We start from the raw sequence: 20,504 nt of genomic DNA on the forward strand, positions 1-20,504 counted from the left end.
CTAGCCAATAAGTGGAGCATATATTGAGTTTCTCTGAACTTTGTATAATAAACTGAACTACTTTTAATATTTTGCCTGTGAAGTGCAGCTTGGTGGGGTGAAATAACAGCTGCTCAGATTAAATTATGCAAACATGAAGGTGAGGGGATGGTGTATGGTGTATGAGTGGTGTTCTTTGGAAGTAAATCACATGTTCCTAGTACCTGCTTTAAACACTATGTGGCGTAGGTCAGTAGACTACAACTTTATTATATCCATTTTTATTTGTACCTGTTGTCTCCTAGTCTCTAGGGTAGTAGAGGGAGGGGCCAGGTACAACACTTGTATCATCAGAGTGTGACAAAGTTCCGACTTTCTATGCCATGCTTTTATCAACATATTTTATTAAATAACATAATTAAAAACCAATGATCAAACAATGGTGTATTGCAAGAATGCACCATGATTTATTGTGCATTTAGTGAACTAAAGGTACAATTGTGGTTAGAGACATAGTTTTTATCTGGTTAGACAAGCAAAATCCAATCTTCATAATTCTGAAGCAGTTTAAACCGATTGCTTTTTTAAGCAAGGAGAATTATCCATATGCACTATGGTGAATATAAAGGAGTTGAGTGGAATAAGTCCACACTAATGGAATCCTTCGTATTTGTCCTCGGTCATTTGTCCGCTTCAGATTGTGGTGTGGAAATTCAGGACATCTGGACATTTCCTACTATTGCAATTAGCAAAACTGAAATATCTATATGCATTTAATAAGCTTCTTCGTTTGTGAAAATGTTCCTTTTTGGGGGCTTCAGCCCAGAATGTCACCTTTGCTCATACTTCATTTTTGGTTATTCTCTTGTTAAGATCATTATAATTATTAGGATTGCAATGACAAGACATCCACTCCTTGCAAATGAGAGAATCACAAGTATGTGCATGTTCTGGTTATAATCTGAAATGTAAATGAGAGGCATATTAAATGTTAATGCAGTGGTAAACAATATGTCAATCAAATACAATGGAGAGCTGAGTTCAGTTTGGGCTCTAGGTGTGCTAAATGATATCCAATTCCAGAGTTATTGTTAGCAAATAAGTTCTTTAACACAAATAAGGAGTGTTGTGCAGACAGTCATATCAGTGTGGTAGGGATGGGCTGGGAGTATTTCACTGATTGAAGGGAGCTGCCAGCATGTCCTGGTAATCATTTTTACTTTATTCGCTACTGCACTAAAGTATGCACAAAGTTATGGGAACACCCGTTGTAAGGATGGTGAGGTGCTTCAATCCTGTAGATTTTATCTAACCCTAGTGAAGAATTGGTAACATTGCACAGCCAGGACTCAACACTGTGCTCCCCTGACCCCTGCACACCATACGGTCTGCACAGCCAGGACTCAACCCTGTGCTCCCCTCACTGTATGACTCACCCTGCTCACCACACGGTCTTGCCTTCACCAGGTGAGCCACTCGGGGACCTCTGCATACATTTTATTTGTTTATTCAACTTTTCTATATAATTATCCAGTGTAATGAAATGTCAATTGTCGCTGAGCAGCGCAGGTGCAGGGTCTAACTGTGAATAAACTCAACTTATCACATTGTGTAATAATGTGCTCTGTATTACGTCTGAAAATGCAGCCTCTTTGCAGGGACAGCTGACCATCAGTTGTACGTGGAATTGTACACAGGTTTTGAATATCATTTCCAGCAGTTGAGTTATTGAAGTTTATTTTATTTGCTAACAATGGCATTGACATTTGTCAGAATGGTTTTGTGTAAAAACAAAAGCTCACCCTTACTGTCCTCCTCGATTCCATTTCCAGTACTGTCCTCCCCACATGTCACCAGTGCACAATAGTAAGACTGCACCGATTCAAAGAGAGGAGGCTGAAGAATCCCTCCTCTGGATTCAACACCTAACCACAGCCAGGAAGGTATTCATGAATATGTATATTTTTAAATTAATATACACCATGGCCCACATACACAAACCATTCAACCCTTTTGCTAAGTCAACATACAGATTCAAATAAATAATGACTATCTCCATTAAAAAAGACAATTAAATGAATGTTTCAGTCATCAGAATTGGGCTTGGTAAATATCAATAAACATAGCTTTTTGCCACAAAATGTAATTCTATATGGAAGGCGAGCCCAGTGTGTATTCAGTAAGAATGAGGCATACTGTATTCTTAGAAGAAAACGATACAATAATACCAGCATGGATTGCTCACAGGTTACTCTCGATGATTTGTTTGACGTTCTTGTGCAGTCAGTTTTTAACATGGAAAGGTTATTCACCTGTGACATGTATGAAGCATGGAGGTCTTTAATATCATTGTACGCTTGCTGTAAACATGCACAATAATAGTCTAGTGTAGTTAATACTAAACAATAGAATAATAATAACCTAGAATAATCAATAGGCATATCTGCAAATATAGCAAAACTGTATTAAGAATCTTAATTATTTTCGTGCAAGTGTTTTCCTCAGACTGAAGCTGCTTTGTTAAGTGTATTGTGATTTCAAATTGAAGCACAGGTATGTGTTGTTTGTTTGGTTATTTACTACATATTTATTTACTACATGTTATTTACTATGATCATATTTATTTTTCAACTTTGTATTTGTGGTTGTTTTAAAGGCATTTTACTGTTTTGTAACTATGATCCATAGTGTATATATATGTATATAGATATATATTATATATATATATATTATATAATATATATATATATATATATATATATATATCGAGTCCACTTCAAATAAAGAATGTTTAAAGTTATATTTTAAGTTTACCACATTTAACATTACCCAGGATAGAATATTCTCTTGAGGGTCTGGCTGCAATTGGATATTCTTTGTGTTAAAAGATGTCTGAGACAACAATAGGGACAAGATCAACAGACGGGGAATTGAACTTTAGTTTAGGGATTCATTTATAACACATTTAGAAATGTGTTATTACATATTATGATCATTATTTACAAGGAACAGAAGCAACTTACAGCAACATCATAATGACACATTACTAGTATAAAGGTCCATGTTATAAAGTAATTACAAGATGCTCAATTTGTATTTCTTTAAGTTATTTAGCGACTGCTGTAACTCTGTAGCTTCACTATCTTGTCCTGGCTGCATTTACTGCTGTTGTCCACACTTTTTTTCTCTAAGGTATTTTTATAATCATATTTTGGGTCAAATGGCCTCCTCTCATTCTTAAATTAAATGTTCTTATGTTTTTTTCTTAAGAGAAATGATAATAAACATGGCATGCATTGACTGTGAGAAGTTTTTACTCCCATCCCAAGAAACATTTTAAATATATTTTAATTAATCTTTGAGTTTACCTTTAAGCAGCAGTGCAGTTCCATTCCCCCAAAAAAATGTCGTGTCTCTCAGTGCTGCGCAGTAATAAACAGCCATATCCGATGATTCCGTCTTTAAAATTCTGAGGTTAAAACTGTCCTCAGTGTTTTGCAATTGGAAACGTAATGTATTATCAAATTCGTCATAAAACCCATTATTCTGTTTTTCAAAACATGTTAGAATATATCTAGAAGGCTGTCCAGAGACTTGCTTGAACCACATCAAAGTAACGTAACAAGTTTTGAATACAAAGCACTTCAGGGTCACGGACTCTCCAACCTAGGCTGTCACTGATAGACGTGGCTGGACAATGAGCTGTGCTGGAATCTCATCTGTAAATTACAAAACATGACTGTGAGAGTCTTCAGGCAATTAACACACAAGCTTCCCATCTGAATATCAAGCTATCCCAGGCATCTGTTTAAACTACCATGAGCTTCAGTTCATTAAAAAAGGACTGATATACAGCAACATCTTGCTAATCCGGAGCATGCTATAATATTGAAAGAAAGTAATATATTAACTGCAAAACACAAACTTCATAAAATAAACTGCGATAAAATATAAGTATTAAAAACATAAAACAATGACTAGACAAGGTATTTCTAACATGGCACAGATTGCGATCAGGACTAATCAAATCACTAATCTAAACAAGGTTCAGTCCTAGTATGTTCGGATTAGCGAGTTAGCGGGAGCTGTTTTCATTATTAATAATACCTGCACAGGGATGAGACTCCTTTAATGTTTCACATATTTTATTTTGTAGAATTGGATGTCAGCGCAGTTTCAGATTCCTTTCATTTTTATGCAAATTACAAGCAAAGAATAAATGCAAGATAAAACTTTACTAAAGAGCTGGCTGCTGATTTTGTGTCAGACCATTTGCTTAATTTACAAATTAAATATTTCTGTAGGAAAATAAATGTATGTCATATTAAAATGGTTTTCTGTTTGATGTAGTGTACTGATGAAATGAATAAATAAACAGGTTCACACTTACATGCAATGAAGAACAATGCATTAAGCAAGAAGAGTCTGTTCATTTTAGCAGCTCCTCTGATCTGATGACTGGTTTTCTGTTGAGTGACCAAAAGATGAAACGGAATGCAGTATGTGACTTGAAAAATGTACCTCTCAGCAACGCAATAGGCAGGCCATCTTATGTGATTGGGTGTACTGAATCAGGAAAACCATAACCTGTTTTCAACATTTCAAAGTATCCAGTATAAAGAACAACTCTATAGCCTGCATATACTGTAGGACAACAGCCACAGATGCCTTTTAGAACTTACAGTAGCTGACGTTATGGGTGCAATTACCATTGGTTATTGTATTTATTTATTGAGTTACTCCATTAAAAAAGAAAACTTCAAATACAAATACAAACATTTCAAATTGAAATTGTGAATTAAAGCATGTATTGTTTTACCAAAAACCACTTTACATAAACCTCTGGAGAATTCTAAAAGCACCATAAGTATGACTACATTCAAATACCCTGAATAAAAGAAAGACATTCCGGAGAAATACACATGTACATCTTTGAAATATATTCAAATATGTTCTAGATTGAATTATTGCACATTCTAATTCGATCAAAGAGGAAATTAAATCCAAACCCATGAAGTAGATGTAGACTGTTTCAACGCACCAGCACTGTGCTGTAGCAAAACACACTGAACTTTTCTCAGTCAGAAAATCAGTTGTTTTACGTTAAACTTTCCAATACCTGATTTTAGTAAAAAACAAACAAATAGTGTAACATTTAAAATTGTTTATGATGAACAAGATTTTGTCTAAAATACGTTTAGGGGTTCACTGTAAAAACACAAATGCACCTTAACCTGCATATCACTACTACAACTAATAACCCTACTACTGCTAATAATAATAATAATAATAATAATAATAATAATAATAATAATAATAATAATAATAATAATAATAATAATAATAATATGGTTTATGCAGGGTTTTTTTTTTTTTTTTTTTTTTTAAATTGCTTAAAGTTCTTGGCGTGATATAAAAGCAAATTTCATGTTACATACGTTAACAATAGTTCCAATAATCATAATATATGGATTTAATGTTTAGTTTTGCTAGAAAATGAATCTAGTCAGTTAAAGTTTTCTACAGATGCCAAAGGAAGGCAGGCAGACAGCAGCAGAGATTGATGTTCAATATAGGCTGACATTCAGAACACATGCTGATTCTAATTATAACAGACAGGGATAGATTCTCATAGCTATTTACTAACTCCAAATCCTCATTAGCGCAGTTTATATCTGTACATGCAGGGGTTAATTTGTAAACAAAAAGGTACAGATTGCTATAATTAAGGAGGAGAGATAGTATTTCTTCTACCATATTCCACTGTCCTTGATGTACAGTAGCTTCCATATAATATGCTTCCAGTTCTCATGTGCTGTGAGTTTCATGCCTTATTGCTGGGTCGGTAGCTGCTTTTTTTTTGCATACAGTTCATTGCAAACTGTATAATTCTCACCTGTTATACTAAACGGTACAGGATCTAGGATCCGCTGTGATCCGGCACACACAAGCTCTGCAGGCATGGATATACTTTTAACATGTCTCATAATACTTTTTGTTGTTTAAAAAGAAGAGTTATATTTGTAAATGTACAACATGATATATAACTTTGGTTTCGATTTCTTTTTTTTTTCAGTCTGTCTCAAATTTTTCTTTGTAGAACTCTTTCCTGTAGCTCAATCTGCTGCCACTATCTCCAAGTTTAAACCACCCTCAAGGATGGCTTAAATCGAATCCACCTTTCACATTTAAACATGGATTCAAACTGGTAGTGCAATGTGATTATATCTGAATCTTTTATGTTTAAAAATGTTCAACCTTGGATTAATTTTGAACAATGATTACATACAGATCCTGGTTTCAGTTGTGTGCAACGTGAGTCAAATACAATTTAATCTGAGTTAGTGGTTAATCCATGTTGGTGCAGTCCACCCTCAGTTGATTATTCCTGGTTTGGTAACTTTGTGTTTCTCCTTTCTGAAATAAACGAGTCAATAGCTTTGAGAATTTTAGCCATTCTGTTGCTGTGTTCTGATTGGTAGTAATACAATGAGAATGTGTGCTTAATATTTACAAAGTGTACTAAATACCATGTGCCAGATCTGAACGCACTTCCATATAAATCCCTCACAGGACGTCTTCCACTATATTAATGTACAGTGATTGCCAAAAGTTTAGCATCACCTAGAATTTTAGGATTAAGACCTCTTTCAGATTTTTTTTTTTATGTGTGTTATTATACGCACGTGCAAGTGGCATGTACCACTCACAATAACTGTCAAGCATTACACATAAATCACTCTCCCAGTACAGAGTTTCATGATGACTGGAATAAGTGTTTGACAAGAACAGCATTTTCAAAATAGGCCGACAGCGATTCAGAGTTTTTTTTTTCCAGGTTGTTTGAAATCTCCCACAGATATATTGAAATGCACAACAGTTCTTTAATGTTAGTGCTGAAGTAAAATTAAGGGTATAAAGCCTTATCAGAAATGCAATGTATAGAGGGGTCCTTGTATATAGAGGGGAATGTAGAGAGGTCCTTGTATATTTTTAATCACATTAGGTGTTTATAATTGTAATATGATTTTCTTGGTTTTTATAAACTTTATATTTTGACCACTAGCATACCATTATTAAACTCTTTCTTGGTATAAGGGGTAAAGAGTGAGATATTCATACTGGGAAATAATAAGAGAACACAATGAAACTTTGGAGCAAACTTTGTAGGTTAATATGAATGTTTTAGAACTAATGTAGAGAATAGGAGCTTGAATTGCAAATACTAAAATTCAACAGAACCATCTCTCTCTCTCTCTTTAGTGTTTATAATCAACATTTGAATCATTTTAAGAACCTATTTTTGTAGAGGTTTCCTTGAACAGAATGTGAAGATAGCACCTCTTGACACAAAGCATACATCACACATACCAGACTGGAACTTGTTCACGTCTACAATAAATTGAGGTTTCTGATGAGGGAGTGCAGTAAACCATAGTCTGCATGCCCAGCTCAGAGAGCACATTTCAACCAACAAGTCCAGTTAGCACCTCTGTGTTTATTCGTCTTGTGGTCAATGTTAAAAGAGGTTAAAAATCAAGTCACTCAAGCTTGAGGCTGTATTTATTTTAATTGAAAGGGGTGTTTTTATTACCATTAAACATTGTAGTTGAATACTGAATCTCTGTTGGTTGGTTTTGTTTCATGCTGGAGCCGGAGAGTGTCTGTGTGTTCAGTACAGTTGTGTACGCTAGGTGTACATGTTCCATGCTTGCTTGTTTGTGTTCTATATTAATCTGTATTCAGCTATATTTTAATAATCTTAATAGCAGCTGATCTAATACTGCCACACTTTAATTATATTATAAACCATGAAACCACTCTGCCAATCAGAACATTCTAGAACATCTTACTTTGTTTTGCAGTAAATGCTGTCTTGTGCACGGTAAACTTCCATCTGACAACTGGCATGGAGTGTTCTGTTTTTTCAATTAAAACATGGTTTTATAAATGTATATGTAGAGTTGACCCTGTGTCTTCTGGTAAGTGAGAAGACTCTCATACAATGAGAGATGGGTCAACTGTACATATTAACTGCTGTATTAATAATTGCAGCTGTGTTCCACCCATGGTGCATGAAACAGGGTTTACACTGTACTGACAGCTTATCAGGGTTTACAATGTACTGACAGCTTATCAGGGTTTACAATGTACTGACAGCTTATCAGGGTTTACAATGTACTGACAGCTTATCAATGTACTGACAGCTTATCAGGGTTTACACTGTACTGACAGCTTATCAGGGTTTACAATGTACTGACAGCTTATCAGGGTTTACAATGTACTGACAGCTTATCAGGGTTTACAATGTACTGACAGCTTATCAGGGTTTACAATGTACTGACAGCTTATCAGGGTTTACAATGTACTGACAGCTTATCAGGGTTTACACTGTACTGACAGCTTATCAGGGTTTACAATGTACTGACAGCTTATCAGGGTTTACAATGTACTGACAGCTTATCAGGGTTTACATTGTACTGACAGCTTACAGGGTTTACATTGTACTGACAGCTTAGGGTTTACAGGGTTTACAGGGTTTACAATGTACTGACAGATTAACAGGGTTTACAATGTACTGACAGACTTAACAGGGTTTACAATGTACTGACAGCTTAACAGGGTTTACAATGTACTGACAGCTTATCAGGGTTTACAATGTACTGACAGCTTATCAGGGTTTACAATGTACTGACAGCTTATCAGGGTTTACAATGTACTGACAGCTTATCAGGGTTTACAGGGTTTACAATGTACTGACAGCTTAACAGGGTTTACAATGTACTGACAGCTTAACAGGGTTTACAATGTACTGACAGCTTACAGGGTTTACAATGTACTGACAGCTTATCAGGGTTTACAATGTACTGACAGCTTATCAGGGTTTACAATGTACTGACAGCTTATCAGGGTTTACAATGTACTGACAGCTTATCAGGGTTTACAATGTACTGACAGCTTATCAGGGTTTACAATGTACTGACAGCTTATCAGGGTTTACAATGTACTGACAGCTTATCAGGGTTTACAATGTACTGACAGTTTACAATTACTGACAGCTTAACAGGGTTTACAATGTACTGACAGCTTATCAGGGTTTACATTGTACTGACAGCTTATCAGGGTTTACAATTGTACTGACAGCTTATCAGGGTTTACAATGTACTGACAGCTTATCAGGGTTTACACTGTACTGACAGTACTGACAGCTTATCAGGGTTTACAATGTACTGACAGCTTATCAGGGTTTACAATGTACTGACAGCTTATCAGGGTTTACAATGTACTGACAGCTTATCAGGGTTTACAATGTACTGACAGCTTAACAGGGTTTACAATGTACTGACAGCTTATCAGGGTTTACAGGGTTTACAATGTACTGACAGCTTATCAGGGTTTACAATGTACTGACAGCTTATCAGGGTTTACAATGTACTGACAGCTTATCAGGGTTTACAATGTACTGACAGCTTATCAGGGTTTACAATGTACTGACAGCTTATCAGGGTTTACAATGTACTGACAGCTTATCAGGGTTTACACTGTACTGACAGCTTATCAGGGTTTACAATGTACTGACAGCTTATCAGGGTTTACACTGTACTGACAGCTTATCAGGGTTTACAATGTACTGACAGCTTATCAGGGTTTACACTGTACTGACAGCTTATCAGGGTTTACATTGTACTGACAGCTTATCAGGGTTTACATTGTACTGACAGCTTATCAGGGTTTACATTGTACTGACAGCTTATCAGGGTTTACATTGTACTGACAGCTTATCAGGGTTTACATTGTACTGACAGCTTATCAGGGTTTACAATGTACTGACAGCTTATCAGGGTTTACAATGTACTGACAGCTTATCAGGGTTTACAATGTACTGACAGCTTATCAGGGTTTACAATGTACTGACAGCTTATCAGGGTTTACAATGTACTGACAGCTTATCAGGGTTTACAATGTACTGACAGCTTATCAGGGTTTACAATGTACTGACAGCTTATCAGGGTTTACAATGTACTGACAGCTTATCAGGGTTTACAATGTACTGACAGCTTATCAGGGTTTACAATGTACTGACAGCTTATCAGGGTTTACAGGGTTTACAATGTACTGACAGCTTATCAGGGTTTACAATGTACTGACAGCTTATCAGGGTTTACAATGTACTGACAGCTTATCAGGGTTTACAATGTACTGACAGCTTATCAGGGTTTACAATGTACTGACAGCTTATCAGGGTTTACAATGTACTGACAGCTTATCAGGGTTTACAATGTACTGACAGCTTATCAGGGTTTACAATGTACTGACAGCTTAACAGGGTTTACAATGTACTGACAGCTTATCAGGGTTTACAATGTACTGACAGTTTACAATGTTGACAGCTTATCAGGGTTTACACTGTACTGACAGCTTAACAGGGTTTACACTGTACTGACAGCTTAACAGGGTTTACACTGTACTGACAGCTTAACAGGGTTTACACTGTACTGACAGCTTAACAGGGTTTACACTGTACTGACAGCTTAACAGGGTTTACAATGTACTGACAGCTTAACAGGGTTTACACTGTACTGACAGCTTAATCAGGGTTTACACTGTACTGACAGACAGGGTTTACAATGTACTGACAGCTTATCAGGGTTTACAATGTACTGACAGCTTACAGGGTTTACAATGTACTGACAGCTTATCAGGGTTTACAATGTACTGACAGCTTATCAGGGTTTACAATGTACTGACAGCTTATCAGGGTTTACAATGTACTGACAGCTTATCAGGGTTTACACTGTACTGACAGCTTATCAGGGTTTACAATGTACTGACAGCTTATCAGGGTTTACAATGTACTGACAGCTTATCAGGGTTTACACTGTACTGACAGCTTATCAGGGTTTACAATGTACTGACAGCTTATCAGGGTTTACAATGTACTGACAGCTTATCAGGGTTTACAATGTACTGACAGCTTATCAGGGTTTACAATGTACTGACAGCTTATCAGGGTTTACAATGTACTGACAGCTTATCAGGGTTTACAATGTACTGACAGCTTATCAGGGTTTACAATGTACTGACAGCTTATCAGGGTTTACAATGTACTGACAGCTTATCAGGGTTTACAATGTACTGACAGCTTATCAGGGTTTACACTGTACTGACAGCTTATCAGGGTTTACAATGTACTGACAGCTTATCAGGGTTTACAATGTACTGACAGCTTATCAGGGTTTACAATGTACTGACAGCTTTAGGGTTTACAATGTACTGACAGGGTTTACAATGTACTGACAGCTTATCAGGGTTTACAATGTACTGACAGCTTATCAGGGTTTACAATGTACTGACAGCTTATCAGGGTTTACAATGTACTGACAGCTTATCAGGGTACTTTATCAGGGTTTAATGTACTGACAGCTTATCAGGGTTTACAATGTACTGACAGCTTATCAGGGTTTATAATGTACTGACAGCTTGGATCAGGTCATCAAACTGTCAGGTTCCTCCTTGTGAAACTGTTTGATCAATTGCTACTTGTGTACCTTAAGGGGTTAAAAAATAATGTATATAACAACATTATTATTATTACTATTATATACAATAAAGTAAAATGAAGCCAGAAGAAAAACAGATATATTATAGACTTTATGACAGTGGGATTAATGTCTGCCAGTGGTTAGACAATTAAAGATAATATAAAAAAAGTGTCTCTTGAAATGTTATTACAAAGTGTTCATCAGTCAGACCTGTTTTATTTTGAACTTTAAACTGCCTGCAATAGTTTTTACATTCCGAGTTGCTGGGCATATTCTTCAGTAGCCTGCTGATTAATACTGGCCAAGAGAGCACTCTTCTGAGCAGTAATACATGTACGTGCACATACAGCAAGTTCAAACGAGTGTTCGTGAAATGAGTCTTCATGATATGTATATATATATATATTACATCACATTTGTTATGTGTGCAATGTATAAACAAGTTATCTTCATCATGTATTGATTAATAAATAGAGAAAAGAATACAAACTGAAAATACCAATAACCCCTAAAGCAAGAAAAGGTGTATGAAAAGAGAGTGTTGGGTGCATTCTATATAACAACATATGGCTCTTTTGAGTCCTTTCAGGAGCCCTTTCTCTACACAGAACCATACTTTATAACACCAATCGAGCTGCTACTAGTGCTACATGAAGCTGGGGCAGACTCGCCATCTAACATGTCTTCTTGTTTACGAACCCTTGTTTGAAGGGCCAGTGAGTAATGATTGCAATTATCAAGGTATCCAGGAGTTTTCCATTTGTCTGCTTTAATCACTGCTGGAGGCAGTTTTTTTTTTTCACCCGTGACACGTCTGTTCTGGAACTGTACTGAAAACAACGAGGTAAGATTTTTGCTTTACTAATTTAAAAGTTGCATGTCTTTTCAATTACTCATTGTGAGAGAACTGGGAGCTCCTGATGAAGATACCAATCTAACTTGTGGTTTCTGCAGCAGATCTAGCCAACCTTTTTCTTTTTTTTCTAAAAGAGACGATTATGACCAGTGGCAGAGAATCCCAGCATAACATAACAATTTGTTTTTAGAATGGCAGCTATGCCCATTGTGTTAGCTAGTGAAAGGTGATAACAGTTATTCTGTTACTGTGCTGGCCACTGTGGGTCAGTAAAAGGGTTTGCTCTTGAAGGGTCATTTCTGTGCTGAATGCTAGGTGTTTATAGTCATTCTTTATACTTTTCTTTTTCCTACTTTCTTTCAGGGTGTAGTTTTATATTGTTTGTTTAAATATTAATTTAACTGTCCTGTTCATCCACTGTTTTGGTTTGATTAAGGTCTGAACTGATGTGGTATTTGTGACGTGTCTGAATAATAATAATAATAATAATAATAATAATAATAATAATAATAATAATAATAATAATAATGTACAAACCTACTATAAATGATAATGTCTGGAAATGCTTATAATTGAAACCCTATTAACTTCCGCCAATGATAATGTGTTGTTTGTACTGTATCTATAAGCGTTGAGAATTACATTTATTTGAATGACGTCCCTTATTGTGTGAATGAGTTGCTCTATCTCATATGAACTTTCACAGATACATATATGATACCGCAGACCCATTCATACATGAGTCACACAGTCCTGGTGGAGCACAAGTTAGGGAAGTGGAAGATGATAGCAATGGTGGGTGTCTGATGTGCACTAAACCCATAAAAGATACACTTATGTTGATTTTCCTGGCATGTGTTGATTGTATGAGTGGTCCCAATGATATCATTGAACTGTTGAACAATGTAAAGCTGTCCCACATGCTAACAGCAATGCACAGCTGCACTGAGTATGAGGCTGGGAGAAGCAGACAGGCTAGTGGGTACAGCTATTAGACTGCTAATGGTTACTCACGTCTCATTGGGGTCAACATGCCATCGTTGTTCTCAACCTGCCACAGTCATGCACAGCGTTGTAGACTGATGCATCCTGTTGCCTTCCCTGTACATTGCATAGCTACACCATTGGCGAGTACAACACATTAAGTAAATAGGTAACAGGAGGCAGCAGCAGCAGCAGGAACGTTTCATCTACAGAGCTGGATTTAAAGCAGAAAGATGTTAGCACCCCTTTAATTAGCTGCAATGTTTCATTTTTTAAGTAATTGCAAATAGTAATTTTGTTGGGGACAATCTTTGCAATACAAAATAGAAGCCATGTAGGTTTTGGATTGATTATGTTTGACATCTTTAAAAATGAGATGAAGACAGCTAGCTACAGTAAGATGAGGCAGCCAGCGCTGTGCCCTTGAGATACAGCTGCTCTGTTCTGAGTGTGTAACATGGTGCTGCCGCTAGATGGCAGTCACGTTCCATTAGTTTGGGAAGAGGACACTAAGACAAATCATCTGACCGGCCCTGTAAGGTTTGATTTAAAGAACTTGCAAATTGTGTACATAGAGAATGACTGATGTACACAGCATTGGAATTCACAGCTGCAAAGCTCTGCAAACAACGATTCCTGGGTGAATGCTCACAACATTCTTCAAGAGTTCAGCCTTCTGCACCCTCTTAAGATGCCTGCTTCATACCAAGCCGGGCACTGCTGGCTCACCAGATTGTTTCTCAGGCAGTTTTAGCTGCAGCCTCTCTGCCTGTGTCTGTTTGCATTCTAATAGGTCACTAGTCAGCATGACTCACCAAACCTATTGGCCACTGATCTGGGCTACTTTCATGCAAGGGTTTTTGTTTTGTTTCTGAACCTGCTTTATTCTTTATTTAATGAGTGTCCAGAAAGCAGAAGGAATGTTAACATCGTCAGGTATTATACATTCACATGGGGGCATGTTAGCTTTAGAAATTTTTATCTGTAAAACAATTCATTTAAGGGCCCTTGAGGTATCATACGTGTACACTGCTAGCATTTTCACAGCTGTTAACCATCTGATATAATGGCATTGCTGTAACATACTTTACTACATTGTACATTGCTGTGTTCAAGTGAAATTATGAGAGTTGTAAAAGTAAACTCTGACAGACAGTGTGTTTATGTGTTGAGTCAGGACTGAATTGCACTTCCATCACACAGCATAGCCATGCATGAAAAAACAACTGTTTAAATAATACAACGTCACTTAATAAAAGGTGTGTTACCACAGTCTACAAGTCATAAACAGGGACTTCAAATTCATGTCTGCACTTAATGCTCATCGAGATTTGCTTAATTACTAGAAAGTGTCGTACTCGTCCTTTTCATGTCCTCCAAACATTGCATACACAATTCGGCAATGTTTTTTGAACAATCCTCTGGAAAGCTGGCTGGCAGTCGAGGATGATTGGATGTGACCAGGGAATCCTGTTGTCGGTTATGTCTTTTGACAGTTTGTTTTCCTCCACTGAACTGCGCAATGCATGCAGTCCTGAATTACTGTGGTCTAATGCTTTAACCACCGCAAGAAATGAGATGTGATATTTATATATCTCAACAAATAAATAAATAAGATCACCTTAATGGACTCTAGAAACTCATTTTAATTACAACTGGATTACTTTGACCCAGGAGTTTAATGTAAGTGACTGTCAGGCATAAATGACATTAAACTTGTAAGCAAGTGAGTTTGAGTGCAGTGCCTATATAGATGAAAGATTTTTTTATTCAACTTTGGTATCAACTGTGGCATTTCTGTAAATGAAGGTAGAGCACAATTTGCACTCACAGCACTGTATCCAGCGCCTTCCATTTAATGACACAACACAAGAACTTAATGTCTGCTTTTTGCAAAACTGAAGCGTCCAGCCTGCCTGTCTGTTGTTAAACATTGTTATCATCCCCAGAAGCACGAACTATACAGTAGTAACACATGCACTGTCATTACTGACCAAGCCTCCTTGTTTGCACTATATACTGTACCTGTTCACCTATTATAATGAGGGCAGGCACTCTAACTCAGGTGTCTTGTTTCAATATGAAGTGGGTCACTTCTGCACCTAAGACCTACAGTAGGGATTGAACTGCTTAGCATCAGCATTCTTTTACCTTCTGAGGAAGTGAAAACACACTGTATAGGTTTACCAATACAGGGCATGGACAACGCATTTAGATTAAGGGTAGGCAACCTGCTGCTCTTCCAGCCCATTGAGTTCAAACTTTGATCGAAACAGGCACTTCATTATTTAATGGATCCTCATACGGGTCAATTCAATAACTAAGGAGAAGCAAAGTCCTGCAATGAAAGGCTGTAGACTGGTAGAGGAAAGGGTGCCTTTCCTTGGAATAAAGAATTGGACGTGTTTGCTTCTATTAGCCGTAAAATAATTGGGTTAGCTCTTCCTGTTCCAGCAATTTGACCTGGCTGCATCCATTTCCATGGATTTGCTGAACGTTGATAGAAAAGTAATTATGCACTGCATAACTACACATCTTATCAATCGGGTGGTTCGTGAAGAAAAGTGATGTGTATTGTATGCATTGCATTTTCAAAGTAATTCAAGTTTCTTACAAGACAGAGGAACCTTGAATAAACACTGGGTTTGTTGTTTTGTGTTAAAAGATACAAAATAAATATAACAATAAAATCTGTATAAAACAAAAAGCATTAGCAAGAGACATACAGGAACAAAACAAAAATAAAGAAAAAAGTACTAAGCAGACAAAAGAGAGAGAAACGAAGAGCGTTCTTCAGCATGAGGGAAAACAGTGACGTCAAGGAGGGAATAAGCTGGGTAAAGTGGGTCAGAATAAACCTCCAAGCTTCATTACACTTTTTAGTTGATCCTCGGAGCAAATGTTTTATTTTTTCTAGCTTCAGAAATTGCATGTCCCTGATCTACAGAACATGTGGGGGTGGGGCAGCGTTCCCCCAAGCAAACAGAATCAAGTGTCTAGCCAACAGTTGTAGCTGAGACAACGGGACAGGACTGGGCACCACTGGGGTGGAATCAATACTACAAGATCTGCGATCAAGATTAACATATAGATTAAAGATGCAGGGGCCTGTTTACATCTCTCTCAAGATAGGTCAAGTCCTGGTAAATTGTGTTATAGAGTGAAGCCCTGAAAGCTAACTTGGCAGCCCTCTCTGAACCACTATAATAACTGTGGGATATGAAAATCGTTTGAAGTCTGAGATAAAGAAATAATAATTCTAGGCAGCTGATTATGTGCTGAAAGACGGCGGTTCTTTTATCACAGTTTTTGTTTTCTGAACACTGTACAGCTGTCAGGCCTCTAACCTGATTCCAGCTTGCTGGAGACTGGGCTTCACCCTGACACATGACTGACCTCTGAGAAGAAAGAATTGAGAAATTATATCAGCCATTCCTGCTCTGATGCAGTGTCATCCAATCTGACAGCAAACATTTAGAAACAAACAGAACAACTTTTAAACTTTGAAGAGAGACATCAATCCCGTCTCCCTCTAACCTGCTGAGATATCAAAAATATAGCTCTGCAATTTCATATCCGAAGTTAAAAAATGCCCATCGGTGTGTCAGTCTGATTGATTGGTCTTGTCCCATTGTACCTGTTTGAGGACCACTCGGCTGAACGGCTGCACTGCAAAGCTAATTTTTCAAAGGCCTGAACATTAAATATTCCTCCAACAGGCCATTTGATGAATTGACCTGTTTCCTGCACAGATATACTGTAGCTGCTGCCCCCACTGTGTTTATTTAAAGTGGATGATGTATATTTAGTAAACTGGAATTAGGCTGTTTCATCCTTTTTGGTAAGCTCACTGAAAAGTTGGGCTCGCAAAAATATTGATTAGCATGCCGCTTAAGAAGAAAGACATGTTTTACCTTCATTAACACCAAGTAGTCCACAGAGAAGTGAAGAGCGCCTTTAGCCTAGGTGCCTCTATCTGCCACAGACTGGGAAACACAGCCAGCACATACAACATACAGACATGAAGGCTCTAAGCACTCATTTAGGTTTCCTTGTGCTAAAAAGAACTAGCAATACATTAATATGAGGGAAGGCAATGACCCAGTGCACAGTTTTGGCTGTCTGGTTAAAAAAAGTTAGGTTTCTGTGTTTTGATGGAATGCTGTGAGTTGGATAATCAACAATAGGATGCAAAGTGATTGATAATGCAATACAATGGAACACACAAAAGATGTACCATTATACCAAATGAATTTACGTGATCAAACGCCACACTGGTAAAACAGGATGAGGGCTTGGCAAGCAGCAAAACATGTGGATGAGTCTGCAGCTGATTTAGTATCACCTCAGTCTGCTTTTGTTGCTCTGGCACTGGTTAACATACAGAATTATCATCAAAACTCTAGGCAATTACAAAAGTAGCAAACTTCATCACATCGCAGTGGTTACAGTAACGGAAAACACTGAACTACAAAACACAGAAGCACCCTAAAAGCATGGGTCCTCATATAATATAAAACATAAAAATCCATCTTTTCATTTCTAAATCCTTTAAAAAAGGAACTGAGAGGCCCGAGCTGCTGAATGTCAGAGCTAATGAGTTTCAAAGAGACAGAGCTGTATGGCAGGAGGGTCGTACAGTCAGGCAGAGAGAGGCCTGCATTCAGGAATCGACAAAAGATTTAAATTACACAGCCTGAACGGAAAACAGCTTTAAATTGACAGCAAATTGGCTACCTGAAAGGGGAGCCTGGCAGATAATGCACCCTCCCAGTGAATGCACTAGCACTTTAAATGAACACACTGTTCTTCTGTGAAGAGGGGTGTGTCAATACATCCTTCTAGTCTCATCGGTGTGCTGAGATAAAGAGCTGGATAATTATACCCCATACAGTCAAGTAGGATTTTGAAACTCGTTTGTAAGGGTGAAACACTGTCCCATAAATGGTGACAGACAGGACCTTTTAGATCCCATGAATAGTAAAATCTCTATATAAAAATAACATACTGCATATCTACATATATACTGTGAAAGATTGCGCCACTTTCAGAGTTCGTTCCCCCTTTAAAAACAGACTCAGGACTCAAAATGGATTTTTTTAAGCGTGATTGCGCACTTTTAATGAACACAAATGAAATTAAACAAACAGAAATAAAACACCTATCTCTCTTTTGGAGCTCTAACTAAACATCACGGGAACCTAACTAATACTCAGGACGGCTAAGCCGTTTACCTGACAAACACCAAAACACAAACGGGCTTCTCTCAACACTCTCTTCAATACAACTGGACACACATGCAGTCGGGCTCTTCACTCAGCAGCCTAGAACAGTCTGGCTGCCTCTCTTAAATACCCTGCACCTGGCTTCAATTTACAATTAGCACCAGGTGCAGGGGATTAACTAAACAATACAAACAATTAACACAATTAACAACCCTTAGCCCAATCACCCACAGTGCATTCTCACATGGATTTAGCAGGGAGGAGTTTTACCCCCCTCCCTGCTATCTTTTATATATATATATATATATATATATATATATATATATATATATATATATATATATATATATATATATATATAGATATGTATATATACAGTCACTATGACTTTAACATACTTTCAGTTCATTAGTGAGCCTGAAACTGAATAATTCTCGATAAAATAAAAGCTAGAGTTCTCTTTACGTTAAAGAAAACTCCTTCTTCTCGTCCCCGTCACCTAACCTTCTTCGTTCGTTAACCGGACAATTAGGTCCTCATTCCGCGATTCCAGGTCAGTCAGAGAGGGGGGAGGGGGATGGGGGGGGGGGGGGGGGGGGGGGGGGGAGATGGTTTGGAGAATAGCTTCAGAAGAAGGAGGCAAAGTCATCAGGTGTGAAGGAGGAGGAACGGGGAGAGGGAGGCTGGGAGGAAAAGGGGTTGTTGGTGGAGGACAGGATGACAATGATATTAGGATTGTTTGGCAGAGGAGTAGGCTGCCGAGAAGGAACAGGAGAGAGCAGTAGTGGTCTAAATCAGAGGGTGGATGAGCGGTGTAGGGAATAGCCAGAGTTGCGGTGAAAGAAGAAGAAAGAGTCGTGGTTGCTGAATCTGCTGAAAGTTGGGAGAATGAGTCAATAGGGGTAAGAAAGGGAGAGCTGAGGAAGTAAAGGTAGTTGGGGAAAGGGAGTGAATATTGCATCAGAAAGAGAGAAAGGGTAGAGGTGGATGTGAGAGTGTAGAAGAAGTCAAAAAGAGATGAGAACGAGAGGGGTGATAATAGGGAAGGAGAAAATCAGGTCCGGCTGGCGGCCAGCTTTGTGAGTAGGGGAGAGGGAGAGAGAAAGAATAAAGAAGAGGGAGAAGCTGGCAGAATGAGTTGAAAATGAGGTTTGGAACTGGATCTCCTAAAGAAATTCAAATAAAAAGTTGTTTACTGCATAAACAATGTTTTACTAATGAAATATGAATAATACATTCAGAACAGCTCGATGAGACGCTTCCTAAAGTATCTGGATACCCTTGCAGCATCCCTCCAGAACCCCTGAAATATTTACCAGACCCATAAATCAAATAAGAGTTTAAAAAACAAAGACAATAAGGGGGAGCATTAGGCTGGGCCTGAAGGAATGCTGATAAAAAGGTAATTATGCATTGAGAAGAGAAGGGTGATTTATTGAAGATGTATTTGTTCTCAGTCTCGCTATCATCTTGCAGCTTGCTAATGAGTTATCGGGAGAAACTTGCTACACGAGGCAATTGTCTCTGAGCTGTCAACACTAAATTAGGTCTATTAGGAAAGCAAGAAGATGGTGGGAGGAGGGGGTGCTGGAGGGTGCTTAGAGCTAATTTGATTACCTGCAGTAATGTACCTTTGACTGAGCTGCAGTAAAAGTCAATTACAATAAAGAGGACACCTAGTCTGTTGCAAATGAGTTAAAGATGAGGGTGGTAATGCAGCCCCCAAACTCAACTTCAGCTCGCTGGAGGGGTTTCCTGCTCCATGGGCAGCCCCCATATTCACAAAGCTGGAATGATTCAATTGAATGCTTGCAAAAGGGTTTAGCTTGGACTGTCTTCCTCTATTAATTTATGCGACAGTGCAGCTGCAGAGGCTAATGTTCATAAGCACTGTATGGTTTGACATTTGAGTATGGA

The sequence above is a fragment of the Polyodon spathula genome, chromosome 15 (genome assembly GCF_017654505.1).
Source record: "Polyodon spathula isolate WHYD16114869_AA chromosome 15, ASM1765450v1, whole genome shotgun sequence".
NCBI classification, from domain to species: Eukaryota; Metazoa; Chordata; class Actinopteri; order Acipenseriformes; family Polyodontidae; genus Polyodon; species Polyodon spathula.